This window comes from Pan troglodytes, chromosome 4, assembly GCF_028858775.2.
Source record: "Pan troglodytes isolate AG18354 chromosome 4, NHGRI_mPanTro3-v2.0_pri, whole genome shotgun sequence".
NCBI classification, from domain to species: Eukaryota; Metazoa; Chordata; class Mammalia; order Primates; family Hominidae; genus Pan; species Pan troglodytes.
This window is the reverse complement of record NC_072402.2, coordinates 70,919,902-70,931,201: the sequence shown is the minus strand read 5'-3', so window position 1 is coordinate 70,931,201 and position 11,300 is coordinate 70,919,902.

The window sequence follows — 11,300 nt, the reverse complement described above, 5'->3', positions numbered from 1 at the left end:
CACATGACACATATAAACATGTAGACATAAGGCAGATCCTATGAGATTTTTCATTTTCCTGTTTTTAAAAATTCTTGCCCTTACTTTAGACTATTAATTTTTTTAAAAAATTAAAAACAAACATTGAAGAAGAGAATTACCACCACAGGCCTCCTCAAAAGGGAGCTGAAGCAGCAGTATACAGCAGAAGTTAAACTGAAATATCAATATGAAGAATTTCAAAAAGAAACAGATTATATAGTTTAAAACTTAAAAACTTCTTGTATTATGAGTAAGTCAATTTTAATAAAATATTGTTCTAACCAATCCTTTAGTTTTGTATTAGTGTATTTTTAATATCAAAGTTGAGTTTCTAGAAAGACTCAAAATTTCCCTTTATTATAGCCAACTTAATTATATAACTTTTTTAAATAAATTTTTTAACTAACCTATTAAAATGTACACAGACCATTTACAACATGTTTGGACTTTCCAGTTTATCCTAAAAACCCCTCTTTCTTTAACAACTAGTCATTTTATTTTAGGATAAAAATTTATCATACAAGATTCTTTCTCATAGACTTTTCTACCAAAAATACTTCTTTATATTTATAAGTTTCTTTACATCCATCTCCTAGTTCCTTCTACCTTGTTTTATATATAACCTTTAAATAGTTTTTGAATTAGATAAAAAGTATTTACCTTTTAATAAGAACACTGTTTTAGAAAAATATTTTTCTATAATTTTTAATTGAAAATTACCCAAACATTTAATGAATATTTATTATTTAAAATAACTTTAGATTCTAAATTTGTATGACAAGTTTGTTTGCAAGTATTTATTCCATTACATTTACCCAATTATTTATTTTTAATAGCTTACCTAGGTTATTCATGAAAACTGTGATAGTCATCATTTAGTGTTATTTCCCTGTTAACCATTTTTATAGCCTATGAATTTCAGGTGTTTACCTATGTGAGAAACTTAAGGTTAAATATATGGGTATTTTACCAATAACTTAGGATTTAGCTATTTTCATTAAACCAACAATATTAAAAGTCTCCTATATCAAAAAATACACAAGCAAAGATCATTCTGTTTTGAGCTGGGTTTATACTTTTTTAATTCATTTGGCAAGTTTTGACACCTTATAGTATCTGTCAGGGTACATATGAAACTGCTTAATCAATAAATGCAAACAAAAATGCTGACAATTCTTAAGACATCTCTAATATTACTTTACCAATAATTTTAAAGCCAGGTTATTTATTAAAGATTTTAGTTAAGTCACATGAACTTAAAAAACATTTGGGCTTATTATTCACTTAATTTATGACTACTCCTTAACTTTAAGCCAATTTGGTACCTTGTGGTAACAACACATAAAATACAGTATGTAAACATAAATACATACATAGGCACTCATAAAAAGATCATATAGCTTTTACTTCAGAACTCCAGCCATGAGATGCTAATACAAACTCATCAGTTTAAAAAAAAAAAAAAGTGATTGGATCCAAACAGTCGTTTTTATCTCAATAGAAGAGTAACAGCAGAAAAGAAAATAGAGAACTTAGGAACTCTATAGTTAGCTGAGGGTCAGCCTCTGGACTCCAGATTTTCCCTTGATGTAATTTGTCCATGAGTTTAAAGTGTGCACAACAGACCATGATATGCACAGAGCTAGAAAAACTGGCATGCCCTGGAGCCTTTCCATTTTACACAAACACTTGCAAGTAGAGGTGCCATAGAACCAATGAGGTGCCTGAAAGGGGGTCGTTCTCATTATCTTTCTTCATTCTTAGATTTTCTCTTTCCTACCTTTTTTTCCCTAAAAGAAGTATCTGAGTTGTGGCTTAGGGTTTAGTGTGGCGGATCAATGTGTGCTGATTGTGGGCAGGATTCCCGTGTTTCACCACTGAATCATTTTTGCCCTCTTACATATTTCAGTTTCTCTCTCTTGAGGTCTAGCACCTTTGAGATGGTCCAAAACACATAGTGATCAGGTCTTACATGTGTTTCCTAGATAAGGCTTTTTGAACTAAGTTTTTGGGGAGGTTCTCTGTAGGGCCACCATATGTCATGGGGGTCAATCCCCCAGATACTCCCATTCAGCCTGTGGTCACCCAGGGGTGCCTTTCCGCTGAGAGGAACAAAATGCTCCTTTTCTTCAGAGCTGAGGAGCTCAGTGTCTTATTTATCTGTGAAAATAACACTTCAGTTTCTCATGCCAATGCACAGACAGGTCAACTGAGTTTAATTTGGGGAGAAAAAACAATGGAGAAGACCCTTTAGAATGCACCTTCAAACTGGAAACCAAGTAGGGGTTCTCAAAAGGGGGTCATTCTCCTTATCTTTAGAAAAGGGCAATTAAGAAATCCCTTTAGAATGTACCTCTAAACTAGAAATTAGGATCTTACACAACAACTTCCTTGGGGAAAATAAAACCCAGCTCAGAATAAACCAAGGACCATCAACCAGAGAGAGGTCCAGGGCTCAGGAGGACGTACCTGTTCCACTGGAGAAGATTAAAGTCAGGACTTCGAATGAAATTTGCTTTCTTCTTTGCACATTTCTGAATGATTTTATTCTGTGTACAAATCATTTTACAGGGGCAAAATATATTTTCTATAAATGTTTACCTCTATTTAAATACTTTTAAAATGGCAGGAATATGTCTTTTTGTGCCTTTCTAATGCCCTCTGACCTCTTATCTAGTATTTAGGCTTACTTAAGCAGGCCAACTTTTCAGGTAAGAAAGTAGAATCAATTTGACAAAAAAAAAGTGCTTCTGAAGACGTTTGTGCTAAGACAGTAGTCTAATAGTTTAGGTCATGCTTAACTTTACATCCTCTAAACTAAAGTTTGGGAAGACAAACATTCTTTCTTGCCAGATCACTCATAAGTAAATGCGTGTACCCATCAAATCATTGAGGTATAAAGAAACAAGATACACTCCGTCTATTACCCTGCTGGATATTATCATCTAATCCAGAGGTCAAAAAGATTTTTCTGCAAAGGACCAGATAGCAAATATTTGTACTATTATGTGCCATACAGTCTCTGTCTCAAGTATTCAACTCTGCCTTTGTAGGACAAAAATAACCATAAATTATATGTTACAAATTATGCAAGGTTGTGTTCTTAGAAAATTTTATTTACAAAAACAGTTTGGCTGGACTTTGTCAGCAGGCCATAGTTTACCACACTTAAATTATAATCCATCAAAATAAACTTTTTTAGAATGTGGAATATTAAGGTTCAGTCTCTGCATAAAAATCAACAACCAGAGAAGAGACTTGTGCACAACAGTATGAGGATCTCATGGACCCACTCCCTAGGGAAATGGGTTAAAATTATTTTTTGAAAGAGTCAACTGTATAGAGTTTCTGAAAATGGCCTAAAAGACATGTGGCAAATAAGAAATGTTTATTCCAGAAAATCTGTAAAAATCTGGCAGAGCAAAACCAAACACTGACATTGGCATTTGCAGCCAGAGAAAGTGAGGCATTTATTTCAGGACTCCAAGCAAGGAGAATCAGGTAGGATGCTTAAGATCAGAACTCCTCAGTGGCCTACATGTAGGGGTTTTAAAGGCAAGGAGGCAGAGTTACAGGCAAAGCCATAACTCAATACATGGAGGCTATACATTGATTTGGTCTAAAGAGGTGGGGCATCTTGCAGCAAGGGGTCACACGTTATTGGGAGATTTAAAGATTCTCAGATTTGTGATTGGTTAAACAAGCGAAGGTTTGTCTAAAAACTTGAGGTCAGCAGAAAGGAATGTTATGCTCTGGACTTTGGGCATGACTGTCCAGGCTCTGCAAGAAGAAATTTAGAACAAAGAACAGTGCTCTAAGTTCAGTCTTCAGTTCTCACTTATCTGAAGTCTGTATGCCAACAGATAGCATTTTCCATTTTGTGGAGGTCTAGGTTTCTGAAAAACAATTCAGGAACATATGTTAAGGTGTTATCTTTGGTTTCTATAGGGAAGCAAACATTTTGTGACTCTAATTTCCTTCACTGTTGTTTTAAGCTACCTTCTTGTTTATCAAGTTGCTCATTTACTACTCAAGGCTAGCTAGGTCCTTGGAATTTTCCTTGAAGGAACTCAAGATTTTCCTTTATTACCATGCTTGTGGGGGTGTGGAAGGCCCCTAAAAAGGGTCTTTGCTCCATTTCAGGTTCATTGATGATAAAAGCTGTAAACCAAAAATAAAATTTTAAGTCCCACAACTAACTTAATGGACCTCCCTTTCAACTAAGGGGATTCCAAAGAAACATGAAAAACTATTAATAGTTGAGGCCAAGATGGCAAGAGAGGGAGTCAGACATGCTTCATTATACCCTCTCCCTTTTGGAGTTTAGACACAACTGAACAGCGTTAGCATTAAAAATAGAGATCCTAAGACTGACAGAGCAGACTCTTTGTAGCAATGTGTTACCAACTCAAACCTGATTGTGGTATAACATCATATGATAGATAAGAGGCCCTAAAAGAAATAAAAGTATTTTACTCCAAAATGTATTTCTTTTTTTGTTTTTTTCTTTTTCTTTTGCTCTGCCACCCAGGCTGGAGTGCAGTGGCACGATCTTGGCTCACTCTAACCTCTCCCTCCCAGGTTCAAGCAATTCTCATGCCTCAGCTTCCCAAGTAGCTGGAATTACAGGCCAAACCACCACGCCTGGCTAATTTTTGTATTTTTAGTAGAGATGGGGTTTCACCATGTTGGTCAGGCTGCTCTCAAACTCCTGACCTCAAGTGATCTGCCCACCTCAGCCTCCCAAAGTGCTGGGATTACAGGCATGCCACCACACCTAGCCCCAAAATACGTTTCTTTAACATATTTTGGAATAGTCCTGCAAGTCTGCCTCATGTGGGGAAAACATACATTCTATAGAAAATCCCCTTCCCTTTCCAGGTATTTTCCTGATCTACAAGTGATTTAACAAGGAGTCTGAAAACTTTTAAGGCCCAATTAGAGACATTTACCATCTATTCCCTCTGAAGCCCAGTACCCGGAAGCTTTATCTACATAACAGGAACCTCGGCTTCTATAACCTCCTTTATCTTAACCACAAGCATTTCTTTCTGCTGACTTCAACTCTATAGGCAAAGCTTAACTCTTTCAACCAATTGTCAGTCAAGAAACCTTCAAATCTACCTACCACCTGGAAGCCACCCCCATCCCTTGGAGATATCCTGCCTTTATGGGCTGAACCAATGTATTCTTTACATATATTAGTTTATGTCTTTGCCTGTAACTTCTGTCTCCCTAAAATGTATAAAATCAAACTGTAACTCAGTCACCTTGGGCACATGTTCTCAGGACCAGAGGTAGTGTTATGACTCAGAATAAACCTCATCAAATATTTTTCAGAGTTTGACCTTCTCTGTCAACAAAGCAAAAGGCAACTGGAAGGTGATTAGTAGTTTCATTGGAGATATAAGGTAAACTGTAGGTCTGCTAGTTTGTTGGAGAGAACCAGAGGAAGAGGCAGCTGTGGGGAGATCACAAGGGGTCAGAATAAATCTCAATAACTGACGACAGGAACTATTCCTTCAAAGGAGCCCTTGATTTGGTCTGTGGAGCTATTTATGCCCTCAAGGCATTGCTGAAAACAACAGAACTCTAACTAGAAGTTACTAGTGCTTGATAGTTAAGATGTGGTCAGGGAAAGACATAATCAAAAAGTGACCTAACCACAGCAACTGTCATCTAAAAGTGACTCTGAGAGTATCACAAAGGCTGGGCCCTGATGGGCATCAGAGGCTTCACACTGGGGCTTGGGGTTGTGGGGATGGATATAAATTCTGTTAAAACAATGCAGCTGGTCACTAAGCAAATAGCAATAACAAGTATGGGCAGGGGGTGAGAACAGCACTCAGAGTTGCTACAGTTTATTACCTAAAATGTTGAGTTTTCAACAAAAAAATTATGAGACATGCAAAGACACAGAAAATTATGACGCTTATAGCAGGAAAAAAAAATCAGGCAACAAAACTGCCTGTGAGAGTAACCACATGTGAGATTTCAATAGTAGCTATTATAAATATGTTCAAACAACTAAAGGAAATCATGATTTAAAAAGTAACATGAGATGACCATGTCACATCAAACAGAGGTTACAAATAAATAGAAACAGGCCAAGTGCGGTGGCCCATGACTATAATCTCCCAGCACTTGGAGAGGCCAAGGCAGGAGGATTGCTTGAGCCCAGTTGTTCAAAACCAGCCTGGAGGGCCCAACAAAGTGAGACTGTATCTCTACAAAAATTTTAAAAATTAGCCAGACATGGTGGCATGCATCTGTAGTCCCAGCTACTCAGGAGGCTGAGGCAGGAGGATCACTTGAGCCAGGGTGGTTGAGGCTGCAGTGTGCTATGATCTCACCACTGCTTTCTCGCCTGGGTGACAGAGCAAGACCTTGCCTCTAGGGAAAAAAAAATAGAAATAGAAATAATAAAAGAGAACCCAATGAAAATAATGGAATTTTCAATAAAGTATAATTTACATGAAAAATTCATATAGGGGCTCAACAGTAGATTTCAACTGACAGAAGAAAGAATTTACAAACTCAAGCATAGATCAATAGATTCTACAATCCAAAAAATAGAAAGAAAAATAAACCAGGAAGAATGAACAGAGCCTCAGAGAAATGTGAAAAACATAGGGCAATGACGTATGTATAGTGGAGGTACTAGAAAGAGAAGAGAGAGAAAAAGGAGCAAAAAATATTCAAAGAAACAAGGGCTGAAGCTGGGCGTGGTGGCTCACACCTGTAATCCAAGCACGCTGGGAGCCCAAGGTGGGCAGATCACTTGAGGCCAGGAGTTCAAGACCAGCCTGGCCAACCTGGTGAAACCCAATCTCTACTAAAAATACAAAAACTAATTGTGCATGGTGGCATGTGCCTGTAATTCCAGCTACTTGGGAGGCTGAGGCACGAGAGTCGCTTGAGCCTGGGAGGCTGAGATTGCAGTGAGCCAAGATCACACCCATTGTACTCCAGCCTGGAGGACAGAGTGAAAATGTCTCAAAAAAAAAAAAAAAGGAAAGGAAAGGAAATGAAGGGGAGGGGAAGGGAGGGGAAGGAAGAAGGGAAGGGAAGGGAGGTGAAAGAGAGAGAGAGAAAGAAAAGGAAAAGAAAAGAAAACAAAAGAAAGAAAAGGTTGAACACTGAAGAAATTTATTTATTGAAAGGCAATCTGGACAACCAGGAAGCTCAATAACTCTAAGCAGGAATAATGTAAAGAAATCCACACAAAGACACATTGTGATAAAAATAATGAAAGTCAAAGATCAAGAGACAATCTTCAAAATATCAAGAGAAAAATGACTTGTCACTTACAAGGGAAGCTTAATGATATTAAGAGCTTACTTGTCAGCAGAAATAGTGGAAAACATAAGATAGTGATATAACATATTCAAAGTATTCAAAAAACAAGGTCAATCACGAATCCTACACCCAACAAAGCTGTCTTTCAAAAATGAAAGCAAAATAAAGACAGACCTTCCCCAAGAAACAAAACTGAAAATGTTTACTGTTGTCAGACTTGCTATATAAGAAATAATAAAGGGAGTTCTTCAGGCTGGAACTAAATTACCCAGACAGTAATTGTCAGAAAATATTTGTAAAACATACCTCTCATAAGGTACTTGTATCTAGAATATATAAAGAACTATTATAAGTTGGTTATTAAAATATTAATAACCTAATTTAAAGTGGGCAAAAGATCTGAATGGACATTTTTCCGAAGAAGATATGTAAATGACCAATGAGCGCATACAAAGATATTCAACATAATTATTCATCAGGGAAATTCACATCAAAACCAATGAGATACCACTTCATGTGGACAAGAATGGCTTGTGAGAATGGCCACTAATCAAAAAGTGACATAATAACAAATGTTGGCAAGGATGTGGAGAAATTAGAACCTTCATATACTGCTGGTGGGGATGCAGAATGACGTAGCCACTTTGAAAAACAGTCTGTCAGTACCTCAAAAATTAAACATAGAGTTGCCATATGGCATGCAATTCAACTGGTATGTATATATCCAACAAAAGTGAAAACATGTGTCTTCACAAAAATGTGTATGGGAATGTTTCTAGCAGCATTATTCATAATAACTAAAGGTGAAAGCAACTCAAATGCCCATCAGCTGGTGACTAGATGAACAAAACATGGTATATCCAAACAATGGAATCTAATTCAGCCACAAAAAGAAATGCAGTACCAATATGAGGTACAAAATAGATGAACTTCAAAAACATTATACTAAATGAAAAAAGCCTGCCACAAATGGCCATTTATTATATGATTCCATTTACATGAAATGCAGCGCAAATACAGACCATTTCCTTTATTGTGGAAAGTTGTATTGGACAGAGCTGTTCTGCCTGATAGTAAGGGAAAAGGTGGTTATCTTTTAGGCTTAAATAGTTTCTAAAATTAAATCTTGTAAGAGCTGGCATCAAACCAGTACACATTAAATTCTTAGGCAAGAAGCTAGGATATAGATTTTTTGGTACAGATTAGAGACAGATCTGCATAACTGAAAAGTCAACTGAGGAGATGGGTATGTTAGTTTTCTATTGCTTCAGTGACATACTACCACACCTTTAATAGCTTAAAACAACACAGATTTATTATCTTATTAGTTCTATAGGTTGGAAGTCCAGCCTAGGGCTCATTGGGCTACAATTTAAATATTGGGCTTCTTTGAGAAAATACCAAATGACAGATGTTCCTAGTGCTGCCAGAGGGTCCCCCCACACCTGGATGTCCTGGAAAAAGAAGCCTTGGTTTCCACAGAGGTTTCTGCGGCAGCATTTGGTCCAAGTCTCAGAGCTTGTGAAGGAATTAAAGACAAGGGATGCCTTCCTATCACCAAGCTGTGCCACCTGGATCAAGTCCACAAAGGAGATCTTTCTGTTTTCCCTACCCATTCAGTAGTCTGAGATCATCTACTATTTCCTGGGAATATTCCTCAAAGACAAGGTTTTAAAGATTACACCCCTGCAAAAGCAGATTCATGCTGTCCAGCTGACCAGGAACAATGCATTTTTCACTATCTTGGACTATAAGCAACATATCATCTGTGTGTGAAGTGCTCCAAGGAAGTAGCCACTGCCATCAATGAGACCGTCATCCTCGAAAAGCTCTCTGTAAGTCCCATGCAGTGAAGCTACTGGAGGAACAAGACTGGCAAACTCCACATTGTCCCTTGAAAGGTAATAGGCAGCTGTAGCTCTGTGCTGGTACTCCTCACCCCTGCCACCAAAGAAGCTGCTAATAATGGCCGGTATCCTCAACTACTACATTTTAGCCACGGGATTGCACTACCACCCTGGGCAACTTCACCAAAGCCACCTTTGATGCCATCTACAAGACCTATAGTTATCTCACTCCAATCTCTGGAAAGCCTCTGTCTGCTTAACAAGAATTCACTGACCCACACCAGAGTGTCCATGCAGAGGATTCAGTCTCTGGCTGTGACCACCACACTAATGTCTTTATACAAGAAAAATAAGGTGATTTACTTAAGCCATTAAAAATTGCTGGTAGTGCTTTATTTTTTCTGGAGTATATAGGTTAAGATATCCAGATCCTAATACTGAAGACCCTTGAATGTTACTTTGTATGACGAAAGGAACTTTGCAAATGTTATTAAGTTAAGGATCTTGAGATGGGAATATTATCAATAATAATCAGAGACAGGAGACAGTGTAGACTGTACTTCTGTAGTGTTTGGATGTTGGGACTTACATAGAGAATAGAAAGGAGCCAGAGAGAAATTCAGGGACAAGAGATTGGAGAGATTTGAAGATTTTTAAGGTGGACTCACTCATTTAATATAAATGTTAATGAATTAACTCATTAGGATTTAATAATTTGACAAATATTTAAGTGTTCACTTAAGGCAAGTCAGTGGTATGTGCAAGAGATGCAACCATGCATGAGGTATTCACTCTGCCCTCAAGGAGTTTACTATCTGAGGAGAATGCACCAGAAGAAACTGACTAGGGACAAGTAAGAGAACTGTTAGGCAGCATTAATGATCCATCTCAATTTATAGTGGCAGCAATCTGTGTGCAAATGAGGCTGTTGTGCTGCAGAGTTCACCACCTGAATGGCAGGGCAAAGAAACATTGATTGAAGATTTGTTGGATTTTACGGGTTAAAAGGATATGGAACTGAGAGTGCTGAAAAGATAAGGAACTGAGGGTTTTGGCTTAAGTGATCAATCATGTGACTCAAGCTACAAAAAGAGGGAACAGAGGCCAGAAGGGAGTTAAAAAGATTGGGAGAAAATGTTGCCAAAAGGTTTTCTAGATGAAAGATCTCTTATGGTATGAGATCATGAGAGAAGATGCAGTCAGAGATTGGGCTTTAGAGTTTAAGATTTCTGAGATCCACAGCATGGCTTGCTGGCTACAAGGACATTGGACTGTCTTAGGATTATGGCAGGATTTAGGGTAAAGATAAATAATTTAACCCCAGATTCACTGGCTTTACTGGATATGAGCAAGGAATCCAGAAGTATAGTCAGGGAGGTTGACCTCATAGCAGATGAAGCATGGATTAATAGGTGTTCGCTGGACCAAATTTCCATCTAATTTTGAAAATATGGAGGCATCTTTTAATGTTGGAGCAAAAGTTACAGGAAGTAGAGTGAAAGGTGGGAGGAGGGTGGTTGTTGGAAAGAATCTTGGGAGAGGGAATTCAGGATAGTAAGGAGATGACGGCATGAAAGCAGGTTGGAGACTGTAAAGCTTCCATTGTATGAAGACTGTAGGGCTAAGAAATATGCTTAGAATTGACAGACTTCAAAGGATTTAACCTGGGCATAAGTTGTGTTTTTTGTTGCTGTTGTTGTTTTTGAGACAAGGTGTCACTCTGTGTGTAGGCTAAGGTGCAGTGGTACCATCTTAGCTCACTGCAGCCTCAAACTTCTGGGATCAAGCAATCCTACCACCTTAGCTTCCCAGGTAGCTAGGTCTACAGGCATGCGCCACCACACTGGCTAATTTTTTAATTTTCTATTTTGACAAATTCTTGCTATGTTGCCCAGGCTGGTCTAGAACTCTAGGGCTCAAGCAATTATCTCACCTCGTCCTGCCAAAATGCTGGGATTACAGGCAGGAGCCACCATGCCCATTCATAAATGTTTTAAGCCAGAGACAATTATATTATTAAAGCCAATAAAGTAAAAGGAGGAAACTTTCTAGTTTGAATACAAGAAAAAGTATTTAATTCAGGCAGTTCTCTGATATTGTATTATATGACCTCTTTATTTTTATCAATTAATT